The sequence below is a fragment of the Neomonachus schauinslandi genome, chromosome 1 (genome assembly GCF_002201575.2).
Source record: "Neomonachus schauinslandi chromosome 1, ASM220157v2, whole genome shotgun sequence".
Lineage (NCBI taxonomy): Eukaryota > Metazoa > Chordata > Mammalia > Carnivora > Phocidae > Neomonachus > Neomonachus schauinslandi.
This window is the reverse complement of record NC_058403.1, coordinates 122687014-122700296: the sequence shown is the minus strand read 5'-3', so window position 1 is coordinate 122700296 and position 13283 is coordinate 122687014. Positions and strand designations below refer to the sequence as shown.

The 13283-nt window shown below is 36.8% G+C and overlaps 1 protein-coding gene and 1 non-coding gene across 3 annotated transcripts in view; one reads left to right on the top strand and one right to left on the bottom strand.

The window, feature by feature from the left end:
- Nucleotides 1–13283, bottom strand: part of STAG1 (stromal antigen 1) — a 415261-nt gene that overhangs the window by 243144 nt on the left and 158834 nt on the right. The gene's annotated exons all lie outside the window — the stretch shown is intronic.
- LOC123326976 lies at nt 520–622 on the top strand. Its single transcript, XR_006541449.1, has one exon. It is a non-coding gene; the product is annotated as a U6 spliceosomal RNA (small nuclear RNA).

The window sequence follows — 13283 nt, the reverse complement described above, 5'->3', positions numbered from 1 at the left end:
CTGAGGCAGGTCTCTTCCACTGCATAGACAGCTCCAGCTACCCACCACAGCTGAGTGTGTGCACCCCATTGGCTCTGGCCACGATCACTGTCTGCCTTGGTCCCTAGCTACCAAACTGGAGGTGTTGCTTAGGACCCAAACAGCCCTTGCAGCCAGTACAGATCTTCCACAGTGCTCACTAAAAACCACCTGGTTGTCAATGCAGTGGAACATGGTGGCCTGAACCGAAAAGACATCACACCTTCCTGGACCCAGTGCCACCACATGCCACATTGCTTACCCTACACCAGTAGACCAAAGGTCACCGCATGATTAAGTGTGCCCTCACACACAGGTAAAAGGCTCCCCTTATGGAAGAGGTAACTGCTTCTTAATGCATAGACATGAAAGCACAGCTTCAGGATTATGAAGAATCAAGGAACTTTGTCTCCACAAAAGGAATGAGGTATACCTCCAGTAACTGGCCCCAAGAAATCCAGATCCAGAAACTGTTGAACAAAGAATTCAAAATAGTTTTTGGTGATTGCTTCTGCAGCACATATACTAAATTGAAATGATACAGAGATGAGCATGGCCCCTATGCAAGGATGACATGCAAATTCATTAAGCATTCCAAAATTAAAAAAAAAAAATTATACACCTAATCAGAGAGGTCCAAAAGAACACAGATAAAGATATCAGAAAAAATATATAATAACAAAATAAAAAGTTTAACAAAGAAAGAAAATGTAAGAAAGCACAACAGAAATTCTGGAGCTAAAGAATACAATGAGTATAATGAAGAATTGAGTAAGCATTTCAACAATGAACTTGAATAAGCTGAAGGGAGAATCAGTAAGCTAGAACACAGATCAAATGAAATTATCTAAATACAGCAGCAAAAAGAAGAGTGACAAGGAATGAAGAAAGCTTATGGGAATTATGGCATACTGACAAAAGAAATAACATATACATCATTGGAGTCCCAAAAGGAAATGAGAAGAAAATATAGAAAGCGTATTTTAAAAAATAATGGATCAAGTTATTTTTTTATTTCTCTTTTGATTTCTTTTGACACACTGTTCAACAGCATGTTTAATCTCCACATATTTATGGATTTTTCCAGTTTTTTTCATATAATTAATTTCTAGTTTCATACTATTGTGGACGTAAAATAAATATGCTTGATATGATTTTGATCATCATTAAGACTTGTTTTCAGGGGGCACCTGGGCGGCTCAGATGGTTAATTGTCTGCCTTCAGCTCAGGTCATGATCCTGGGGTCCTGGGATTGAGCCCCACATTAGGTTCCTGGCTCAGCGGGGAGCCTGCTTCTCCCTCTCCCTCTGCCTCTCCCCCTGCTCATGCTCTCTCTCTCTCTCTGTATTTCTGTGTCTCAAATGAATAAATAAAATCTTAAAAAGATAAAGTTTAAAAGAAAAAAAAGACTTGTTTTCTGGCCTAACACATGATCTGTCTTGGAAAACAGTTCCATGTGAACTTGAGAAGAATGTGTATTCTGTTCTTTTGGATGAAATGTCTTGCAAATATCTGTTAGGACTATTTAGTCTAACCTGTCATTTAAGGTTTCCTTACTGACTCTGTATAAATGATCTATGAATTGATGTAAGTGGGGTATTAAAGTCCCCCACTATTATTGGACTGCTGTACATTTCTCCCTTTAGGTCTCTTTAATATTTTCTTTACATATTTAGGTGCTCCTAGTTGGGTGCATAAATATTTACAAATGCTGTATCATCTTATTGGATTGACCCCTTTATCATTACATAACAGGATTTGTTGTCTCATATTACAATCCTTGTTTTTAAAATCTATTTTGGCTGGTGTAAATATAGCTAATCCAGCTTTCTTATAGTTTCCATTTGCATGGGATACATTTTTCCATCCCTTTGATTTAAGGCCATGTGAGTCCTTATATCTAAGGTGAGTCTCTCACCATGTAGATGGATCTTCTTATTGTTATCCATTCAGCTGCTCCATGTCTTCTGATTTGCAAATTTAGTCCATTTACCTTTAAAGTAATTACTGATAAGTATGTACTTAATGCCATTTTGTTTATTTCCTGGCTATCTTTGTAGTTCTTCTCTATTCTTTTCTTCTTCCCTTGAAACACAGGAAAATGTAAATTTAACATACCAAAATTTATGGGATGGAGCAAAAGCAGTTCTAAGAGGGAAGCTCACAGTGATAAATGCTTATATCAAGAAACAATAAAAACCTCAAATATATAACCTAACTGTATACTTAAAGGAACTAGAAAAAAAAATAATAAAGCCCAAAGTTTGAAGGAAATAATAAAGATGAGAGTAGAAATAAGTGAAATAGAATAATAGAAAAGATCAATGAAACTAAGAGCTGCTTCTTTGAAAAGATGAACAAAACTGACAAACCTTTGGACTCGTCTAGAAGAAAGATGACTCAAAATCAGACCTAAGACATGTTATGACTGATACCACTGAAATAGAAAGGATCCTAAGATATTACTATAAATAATCATATGCTAAGAAATTGGACAACTTAGAAAAAATGGATAAATTCTTAGAAAATAAAAACTCCCGAGACCGAACCATTATCTAATAGAACACCTGCACTTACTAGTAAGGAGACTAAATAAGTTATGAAAAGCCTCCTAACAAACAACATTATAGGACGAGTCAGCTTCTCTGGTGAATTCTACCAAACATTCAAATTAGAATTAATACAAATCCTTTCTAATAGAAGTGGAGGAAACTTTACCAAAGTCACTTTAAGAGGCAAGCATTACCCTGATCCCAAAACAAGATACAGATACCTTGCAGGCCAGGAGAAAATGGAAAGATAAATTCAAAGTGCTAAAAGAAAGAAACTATCAACCAAGAATACTTTACCTAGTAATGCTTTCCTTCAAAACTGAAAGTGAAATAAAGACCTTCCCTAAACAAAAGTTGAGGGAACTCATCACCACTAAACCTGCATTACAAGAAATGCTGAAAAGAGATTTCAGCTGAAACAAAAGGACTCTGTTATTAACATGAAAACATGACAAAATACAGAACTCCTGGGTGGCTCAGTTGGTTAAGCATCTGCCTTCGGGCTCAGGTCATGATCCTGGAGTCCCAGGATTGAGCACCCCCGTCAGGCTCCCTGCTCAGTGGGGAGTCTGCCTTTCCCTCTCCCCCTCCCCTCCCTTGTTCTTTCTCTCTCTCTCTCTAATAAATAAATAAAATCTTTAAAAAAGACCATGATAATATATGACACACATAGCACATGGACAGATTCAGAACCCCTAATATTATAATATGGTAGTGTGTTAACTACTTTAGTATAAAAGTTAAAGGACAAAAATATTAAAAATAGCTATCACTTCAATGAACACACAATATAAAAAATGTAAATGTGACATCAAAAACATAAACATAAAAGTGGGGGGATCTTGTAGAGATAGCTGCACTCTCATGTTCACTACATCATTTTTCACAATGGCCAAAATATGGAACAACCTAAGTGCCTTTCAATGGATGAATGAATAAGGAAAATGTAGTATATATACATTGGAATACTTTTCAGCCAAGAGAAAGAAGGAAATCCTGTCACTTGTAACCACCTGGATAAACCTTCAAGTCATAATGCTAAGTGAAATAAGTCAGACAGATAAAAATATACTGCATGATTTCACTTATACAGGGAATCTAAAAAAAAGCCAAACTCAGAGAAACAGACATAGAGTGGTAGTTACCAGGGACCGGAAGATAGGGGAAATGGGAAGGAATCAGTCAAAAGATATAAACTTCCAATTATAAGATTAACAAGTTCTGGGGATAATGTACAGAATGATGATTACAGCTAATGATACTGTACTCTTTAATCTTAAATGTTATCACCACAAAAAACAAATGGAAATAATACAAAGGGCTGGTGTGTTACTAGCTAATGCTATAGTGGTAATCATTTTGCAATATACAAATAAATCAAAGTTACACACTTTAAACTTACACAATGTTATATGTCAACTGTATCGCAATAAAAATGAGGGGAAAAAAATGCAGAATTTTTTATCCAGCAAAAAATATCTTTCAAATAAAAGCAAAATGAAAACTTTTCAGACTAAGAAAACTAAAACAAAATCAAGCAATAGACTAAACATTCCTCTTGAAAGACAAAGACCATCCAGACTGTATAAAGAAACCCAATCACACAGTATCTACGAGAGACACACTTTACATATAGAAGCACAGACAGATTGTACTGAAAGAATGAAAAAAATACTATCATGCAAACTTTATAATAAAGCTATTATGACTATATTTCTATCATACAAAAGTAGAAATCAAGACAAGGAGTATTACAAATATTAAAAGAAGCATTTTATAATAATAAAGTGGTAAATTTATCATGAAGAAACACATTATGAAGAAAATACATTATCAAAATCTGTAGAATGCAGATTTTTAGAACTTAGTCTAAAACAGTATTTAGAGAGAAATATATAGCTTTAAATATTTACCAAAAAAAAGGTCTAATTCAATGATTTAAGCTTCCACCTTAAGAAATTCCTATTGTTTCTTTTTTTTTTTTTTGAAGATTTTATTTATTTACTTGACACAGAGAGAGAGAGAGAGAGCACAAGCAGGAGGAGCAGCAGAGGGAGAGGGAGAAGCAGACTCCCTGCTGAGCAGGGAGCCCTATGTGGGACTCAATCCCAGCGACCTGGGATCATGACCTGAGCCGAAGGCAGACGCTTAACCAACTGAGCCACCCAGGCACCCTCCTATTACATTTCAATATAAGTTGTCCTCATTTAAGGAGTAGGGAAAGATAAGCAGTACAATTTCAAGATTACCAGTAAGAACACCTTTTTTTTTTTTTAAAGTAATCTCTACACCCAACGTGGGCTCGAACTTACAACCCCAAGATCAAGATTCACATACTCTACTGACTGAGGCAGCCAGGCACCCCACAAAGAACACTTCTGGTAACATACCTACAGTCTCTCAAAGAGAAGGTCACAGCTTTTGAATATCTGAATTATAAGTTAAAGTCACACAATCATTCTGGGACCTAAGCTGACAGAAGCTCTATGATCCCCTATAAGAGGCTTCCAAGGTTGACCCTGAGAAACCAATATCCAGCTGATAAAGAGGAAAACAAAGAAAAGCATGGCAGATTTTTATAATTCAGGCTTGGTAGTTATACATCACCACTTTGGGTAAAATGAGAAAAATCATTACATTTGCTATAACAATTTTATCATATTATAATAGAGGAGAGTATAGTAAAGAATTCGAGGTATTTAGAAAAATAACATTTTAAAAATTGGGAAAGAAAAACTAAAGCAAAAACAACAAAAAAAGTCAAGGTTCAAAGAGAAAATACAAATATGTGGCACAAAATAGTCAATGTTGTAGTTAAAAGTGAGTTTTAAATCTTCTTCTAAGCTTTTTATAAGCTCAACTTACTAAAAGAAAACTCAATCAATTCAATCTGAATCTCTACACAGTACACTGAGTGCATATTCTTCAAACTCTAGGAGATAAATATACTTCTTTCCGCAGGCCATTTGATTAAGACCTTGGTTAAGCAGACAAGGACATAGAGAATTAGTATTCTATAGTGTTGCTTAAGAGTAGATTCATTTGCTTCAGAGGAAGACAAGCAGATGGCAAAGACAACACGCTACATTGTAAACTAAAGACCCTACCTAGAAATCTTAAATGAAGGGCCCTCCCTCTTCCAAAGTGAGAATGACTATATAATAATTAATATCTAGATGATTTTTTCCATGTAGCTTTTAGCAATATCATATACATGTTTTCTGTGAATGTAAATGTAAATATTATACAGGTAGACTGAGAGTTCTTTATTACACCATGAGACTAGACTGTTATTTTACCCTCAGGTATAAGCTAAAATGTTCTTGGGTTTTCAGAGCTCTCCAAGGACTTTTTTTTTTTTAAGTAAACACTTCAAGGGAAAAAACCAGACTGATCCTACACATGTAATGCTATTTCTTTCACTGCTACTCCTATTCCTACTGTATTAACTAACTGCGGTTTCTGGCCAATGTGATCCCATCACTGCCCTTTTACACAATTATATTATTGCATACATTCAGAGAAATTTGTTTTTAAGCTCAGATAAATGTTGTGACCTTTAATGACAGGCCAGATTTTATTCCACAGTTAGGAATAGAATCACAGATTATAATATTACTTCAATGCCATTTTTCAGACAAATAAACACTATGTCCCATACACAGCATATTTCATAATTTCACTTGACACTAATCTTAGTTTTCTCTTTTGTTTTGTATTATCTGCTCTGAAACAGAAAGACACTACCAACAAGTATATAAGCCTGAATACTGTAATAATTATGTCTAAATAAAATGGTAGAGAAAAATTAAAATGACACTTTAAGTATCATTCCTCTTAATGTCAAGCTTTTGTAATATTTTCCTCCGTTCATAACATGTCTTTGCATTTGTGATATTTATCTTGCAGAAGTTCTCGTCTGAGAAATTCTGCAGATGACAACTTGAATATGAATTCTTGATATAATGGTCATCACACTTCCATTTAGGACAAAACAACTACTAGGGCAAGTAAGGTAGCAAAGCCTGCAGGATGCAATCAAGGCTATGGATTCTTGCAGGGGTTGTTAGATAAAAGAAACAGTACAAAATTAAGTACTTTCTGAGCTAAGCGTGAGATGGGTGGATACCAGCCAAAAGGAAACCAAAAAGCAAAAAACAAAAGCCTGCAAAGACTGCTACTTCTTCTTCCTTCAAAAACTGGAGGCTTCAGAGATTACTTAATCTTCTTTAGGATAGCAGAAGCCCTGAGGTATGTGGTCCTAGGAAGGCCTGCTATAAATTCTTGGCCTCAGAGGAACTGCAAGGGACCACTAGGATAAGTTGAGTTGCCTCCTATACCTAAGGCTGGAAAAGTACTATCCAACTAACAGAACTGTTGGTTATGTGATACTCACAGGAATGGAGACCATGACAACACCTATTATACATGAATTTGTGCCAAAGGAGGGATCCTAATTTTTGACTTGACCATCCAAATTGAAAAAAGCCTTAAGAAGTCAAAGCAAAATAAGACTCACTCATCAGCCAAGATGGGTATATTTGAAACAGATGGAAAATTTAAAGAATGGAAAGGACATTCTCGAAGTTTAAAAAATAAAAAACTTTCAAATTTAAATACTCATTGGTTCAATGAAAGAATAATCACTATGGAAAATGAATTTAATGTCCTGGAAGTTCAGTGGGGGAGGGAATCTCAAGATAAAAGAAAAATATACAAATGGAATTCATAAGGGAAGAGGTAAAATACTTGGCAGATGTATACAGGAGATATAAAATATACAGGTGTTTAACAAGGAATGAAAAGAAACACAATTAAGTGTTTCTTAAGAGGATCATTTTAAGAGGAAAATCTACCTGACCAATAAAAGATTTAAATCTGAACAAAAACATGGCTTATCTAGTTCTGACAGAATGGGAAAATGACACATATAAGCATAGCCAGGTAAAATTCATGAATCCCAAGGAAAAAGAGAAAATCTTATAAATACCAGGACCAATAATTAAACACAACATATACAAACTCTACTCCCACAGACAAAGCATCCATCTGCATTCAATGCCTCTCTCTTAAGATAAGCAAATAGCTGCTAACACCAAACATCTGAGGAAAACCTCTGTGCAACCATTACCAATTTACTGTGCCTCAGCACCAAAGTTACCCCACCAGTATCTGCTCTATAATAATGGACTAGACTTTGCAAGCACTTCTCCTTCAAATACTATGTTAAGCTTTATTAGCACAGGACTTTGAAAGGACATTCAAGGAAGAAGGGGGACTTCTCTTCCTGGTTTTGCTATGTTAAGAGTTTTGTGTTTTTTACTCTTGCTGCATAATCCATCAGTGGTGGTCTATCTTAACCTCATGCTAAGAGTGTGCAGTTCTTCAGTATTCTTGTGCCCCAGCCTGGGATTGGTGATTACCCTCTTGATGCAGCCCTCCCAACACAGACACTCGCATGCTCCAAGTCTCATCTGGCAGCAGTGCCTCATCTTCCACTGTAATACTGTCTACCATAGTCAACATGACTATATCTCAGAATGTTGCTTCCTGCTGCCTAGCAAATGTGAACCAGCTCTGGCTAAGGCAATCCAGTGAACCCCTCTGTCATTCAAAAGGCTGCAAACCCACCTTCTCCAACAAGGTCCAAACCCAAGTATGAGGAAGAGGAGGGGCACATCCAAGTCTTTCTTCCCTTGAGAAATGTCTTTGAACCCTAGAGTCTCATTTAGTGTTATCTTTACATCTTTATAGTTATTCCTTTATCATAATTTATTAATTACATATAATTTTACCAATTCAAATAACTGTGTGGTTTCTGACTCTGGGTTAAATCCAGATTGGTTCAGAACTGGTCCCAGGAGTGGTTCCAAAAGAGAAACAAGTAAAGATTAGATTTGGGGATTGGTTTGGTCATGCTCTTGGGATTAAGCACAGGGCTGAGCTCCTCGCCAAGGAAAAGGGATACTAGTAATCTATGACATGCAGTAGTTTCAGGAAACCAATCAAGGTATCACCTGTGGTACACTGTGATGAAGCATCAACTCAAGCATATCTCTGAAAGCTTAAGTGGCTGCTGCATCTGTCATTATGGCAGTAATGATAACTATAAGGACAGTAGTATAAGACAGATCCTTTTGTGTATACTTGAGCACTTAGAAAATGTCAAGCTCAGTCCATTAACTCTCAGTCACAATGAGAGAACCAGAGAGCTTCCAGGATTCCCCTAGAAGAATTATCTTCTTTCTTATAGGTGTGGGGCTGATACTGCTGAAAATCAAGGCAAAAATTTATTACTTATTTATTTGACACAGAGAGAAAGAGAGAATATAAGCAGGGGGAGCAGCAGAGGGAGAGAGAGAAGCAGGCTCCCTGCTGAGCAGAGAGCCCAATGTGGGGCTCGATCCCAGGACCCTAGGATCATGACCTGAGCCGAAGGCAGATGCCCAACTGACTGACCCACCCAGGCGCCCCAAACAAGGCAAAAATTGAATTGTGTAGGTTGCTGAATTACAACAACAGTTGAATTCGGTCTCATCAAGTTTCTCATTTGAAAATTAGGACCTGGATCAGGAAAAGAATAGAATCCTGAAACTGGGAACAGAGATATCTGGTTTGTCCTACATGAAACTTAACAATTTTGAACCTGTCCCCATTCCTCCCTCCCCAAACCCTACTCATAATTGGGAGCCTCCAATACCAGTGAAAGTAGCTTGCTTTCCAGTGTCTGAGAACACTAGCCTTCTCTGGCTTGAAAAATCTCTGATAATCTCACGTGGGCAGATAACCTTGAAGGGGAATGTTCATTAAGACCCACAACCATCTCTATTACCTCTAGATCCATAACTAGGGTCAAATCTCAATATGCTCCAAAAAGACAAGTACACACAATGACCCAGCAGGAAAGAGCTTAAATACCCAACAGAAACTCAAGAGCTACATGTGATAGTGGATTCTAAAAGCAACTGACCAAGGGGGATGAAATATAATGCTACATCAGGCCAAACTAATGGATAGGAGTGCACTTACTGGAGACTCCAGATTTAACGTGTTAGTTCATGTAGCTAGAAATGACTGTAATACCTTACCTGGTTAGTGAGATAAAAGTTGCCTTTAAAGGGTGAGATGACCAAGCTTCCTTGGCATATGGAGGGAGTAAAGAATCTAATGATCTAGGAATATGGGACTGGATTTATCTTGTAAGAATTTCATACCCCTACTCCTCCTCAACTATGTTCTACAAGAGGGTCCAGAAAGCAATGAGAACCACACTGGTAAAGGGAGGATCTACATCCTTATAAAGGTCTGTGACTAGTCTCTTATGTAAGTCAGGTATGACTATAGGGTATGTGGCCATTAAGAAAACCTTCCAGGTTTCAAGGGAGATGATGGCATCCAAGGTAACACAGCCCAAGTAGCCACATCTAATCATGAAAGATAAGATGGGAACATTATTTGTTAAGGGCAGCAGGGATGTACTGGTAATCAGAATGTCTTGCCCTATGGAGATCTTTGGCAATAGATAATGGATTAGAGTACCCCTGGGAACAAAAAAGGTCGAAGCCTACCATAATACTGTTTGATTTATGCAACAGAAAAAATTCTAGATCTGGTAGCCAAAAGTTTAACTTATATCAACCAACATGGTGGAAAAGTTACAGCCTTCACTAGTTGACAATCCTGAGTTAGTTCACAGACCCAGAGAACATTAAAAGACATGGAGACCAGGTAGGTTCCTTGAAGAAAAACCTTGCATAATTATTACAAGCACACACCATACATCCTCTAATCCTTCCTCAGAGATTTGCAGCTATTAATTAGAGGTACAATGCACTATGAAAAGGAATTATCTAGACATTTTGTGTATAAATAAAGTCTCTGAACTGACCTTAATTTCTGGGGATCCAAAATGCTACTGTGGTCCACCAGTTAAATTAGGGACTTATGGTGGTCAGGTGATACATAGGGTTGTAAATCAAGTCTAACTGATACTGAACATAAATAGTCCAGGGACCCACTCTGTGGTTATTTCCTTGGTTCCTAAATATACACTTGGAAAAGACACATTTGGCAACTGGAAGAACCCCATTTGGCCTTCCTGACCCATGACGTAAGGGGCATAATGGTAGGAATATCTAAAGTTCATGGAATTTCCTCTCCTTATCACAACAATAAACTAGAAGCAATGTTATATCCCTGGAGTAGGTGCAGAGTTTAATCAGACTTCAAAAAACAGAGGTGATGAAAACTATTACATCCCCATTAAACTCACCAGTTCAGCCTACATAAAAGACAGATCCTAGAGAACTATGGATTATCCTAAACTTAATCAGGTGGTGACTTTCACTTTAATTGCAATTCCTAGCTCCTGATATGCAGCTACTGACCGAGCTAATGTCTTTTTCTCCAAATAAAAAGGACCTCTCAAAGTAAGTCGTTATTGTGCATAAAGTATAAGGATTGCGAATAAGGATACTTTCCCACTGTTGCTTCTGCACTGTGTTAATGTACCTGCTCTCTGCCACAATGTAGTTGTCTTGGCCATCTATTATCTCACAATTTCTGTGAGTCAGGAGTCTAAACACAGCTCACCTAAATCTGCTTAGGGTCTCACTTGACTCCAATCAAGGTGTTTACTGCTCTATATTCTTATTTGGAGGCTCAAATGGAAAAGAATCCACTTCCAAGCTCACATTGTTGGAAGAATTTATTTCCTTGTGACTGGTTGTAGAACAGGTCCCTGACCTCCTGCTAGCAAGTGGTTGGAGACAACTCTCCAGTCCAAGAAGATATGAACAGTTCCTTGCCATATAGGCTTCCCCAGCATCACTTACTTTGTCAAACCAACAAGAAAAAAACCTAGAGCAAGTGTGCTAGCAAGACAGCATCATACGTAATGTAATGTAATCACAGAATTGCCCTATATCATTGTGGCTGTAACTGATGATAAGAAGCAAGCCGCAAGTGTCACTCGAAGGAAGGGGTCAAGAGCATGAATACCAGGAAGTGGCAGTCATTAGGGGCCACATTTGAGTCTGTCCACCACAACAATCCACAGACACCTCCATCATCTTTACATTCCAGAAAACACCATCCTCCTCCACTATTTTGATGACATGCCCAGGACCACTGAATGGCCAGATATTTTAGTGAGATAGCCACTGGCCCCCAGACTTTTAGGGGGTTATCTTCCAACCTCTATTTCATATGTATCTTAGTAAGGCTTTAAATGTGTCTGCTACTTCCTGATCATCCTATTCAATTAGCACAATGCTGTCAAAAATAAAATCATGTAAATACCGTAAGAAAAAAATTAAAAGAAATGAAAAATTTAAGAAGCAGGACTGGGGTGGGCAGGAAAAGGGAGGGGGCTGCTATTTTGGTCACTGTATCATTTTATTATCATGTGCATGTATTGTTTAGATAAAAATAAAATGTGGTTTATAAAAAGAAGAAAATAAAGATGTAGAACAAAAGATAAACAAAAATAGAAATACTGAAGTGGCAATATTAACATCAAATTGACATTAAAGATAAGAAGCACTAAACAGGAAATAAATATATAATGGTAAAAGGCTAAGTATTCATGGGATTTAAACAAGTAAAATATTTACTTTGTTTGCTTTTATACTTTTAGAATTCTCAAATCCAACAGTATTTCATCTACATTTTTTCTAATTGTTTTATATTATTGTTTATTACATCTAGATTTGGGGGGATGGTATGATGTAACAGATACGTTTTTTTCAAGTTGTTAATCAGTGGTCAATTATGGAGAAAGGAAAAGGCAGAACATCATTTTTAACATTAATTATTACATATACTTAGGTCTGCTTCTGTTCAACTGATCCATCTGCCAGTTGCTGAACCAATGACATACATTAATATTTTCTGTAGCTTTATGATACAGTCTACCAACTAGTAGAGTGAGCCTCTCATTACTCATTTTCAGAATTTTCTTAGCTAATTAATTCGTACTTTTCAATAACTTCAGCAATACCAAAAACAATCCTTAAATTTTTATTGTTTCTGCCTTATATACATAAATGAATTTTAAAAGACGTTTAAAGGAAATGTAAATGGACAATAAATACTTCAGAAAAATGTAACCTGAGTTACTTCTACTCAAAGAAAAAAATTCCTGAGAATTCAAAATGCCACCATTTTTGTCTTTCAAAATGATAAATACTATTATAAAATAGTTAAGTCTTAGTGTTACCAGGGCTTTGGAAAATATATATTTTCTTTTTCTTTTTTTAAAGATTTTATTTATTTATTTGACAGAGAGACATAGCGAGAGAGGGAACACAAGCAGGGAGAGTGGGAAAGGGAGAAGCAGGCTTCCCGCGGAGCAGGGAGCCCAATGCGGGGCTTGATCCCAGGACCCTGGGATCATGATCTGAGCCGAAGGCATGACTGAGCCACCCAGGTGCCCCCATTTTTTAATTCAAGTAAAATTAACATTGAGTGTTATATTAGTTTCAGGTATAAAATAAAATGATTCAAAATTTTATACATTTCTCAGTGCTCATCAAGGTAAGTGTAGACTTACTCCCCTATATCTATTTCACACCCCTGATGCAACCCAACTGCCCTCTGGCAACCATCAGTTTGTTCTCTGTTTTTGAGTCTTTTTTTATTGTATTTCTTTACCATTCTTTGTTCACTTGTTTTGTTTAATAACTACTACCTGAGTAAATCATACAGTGTTT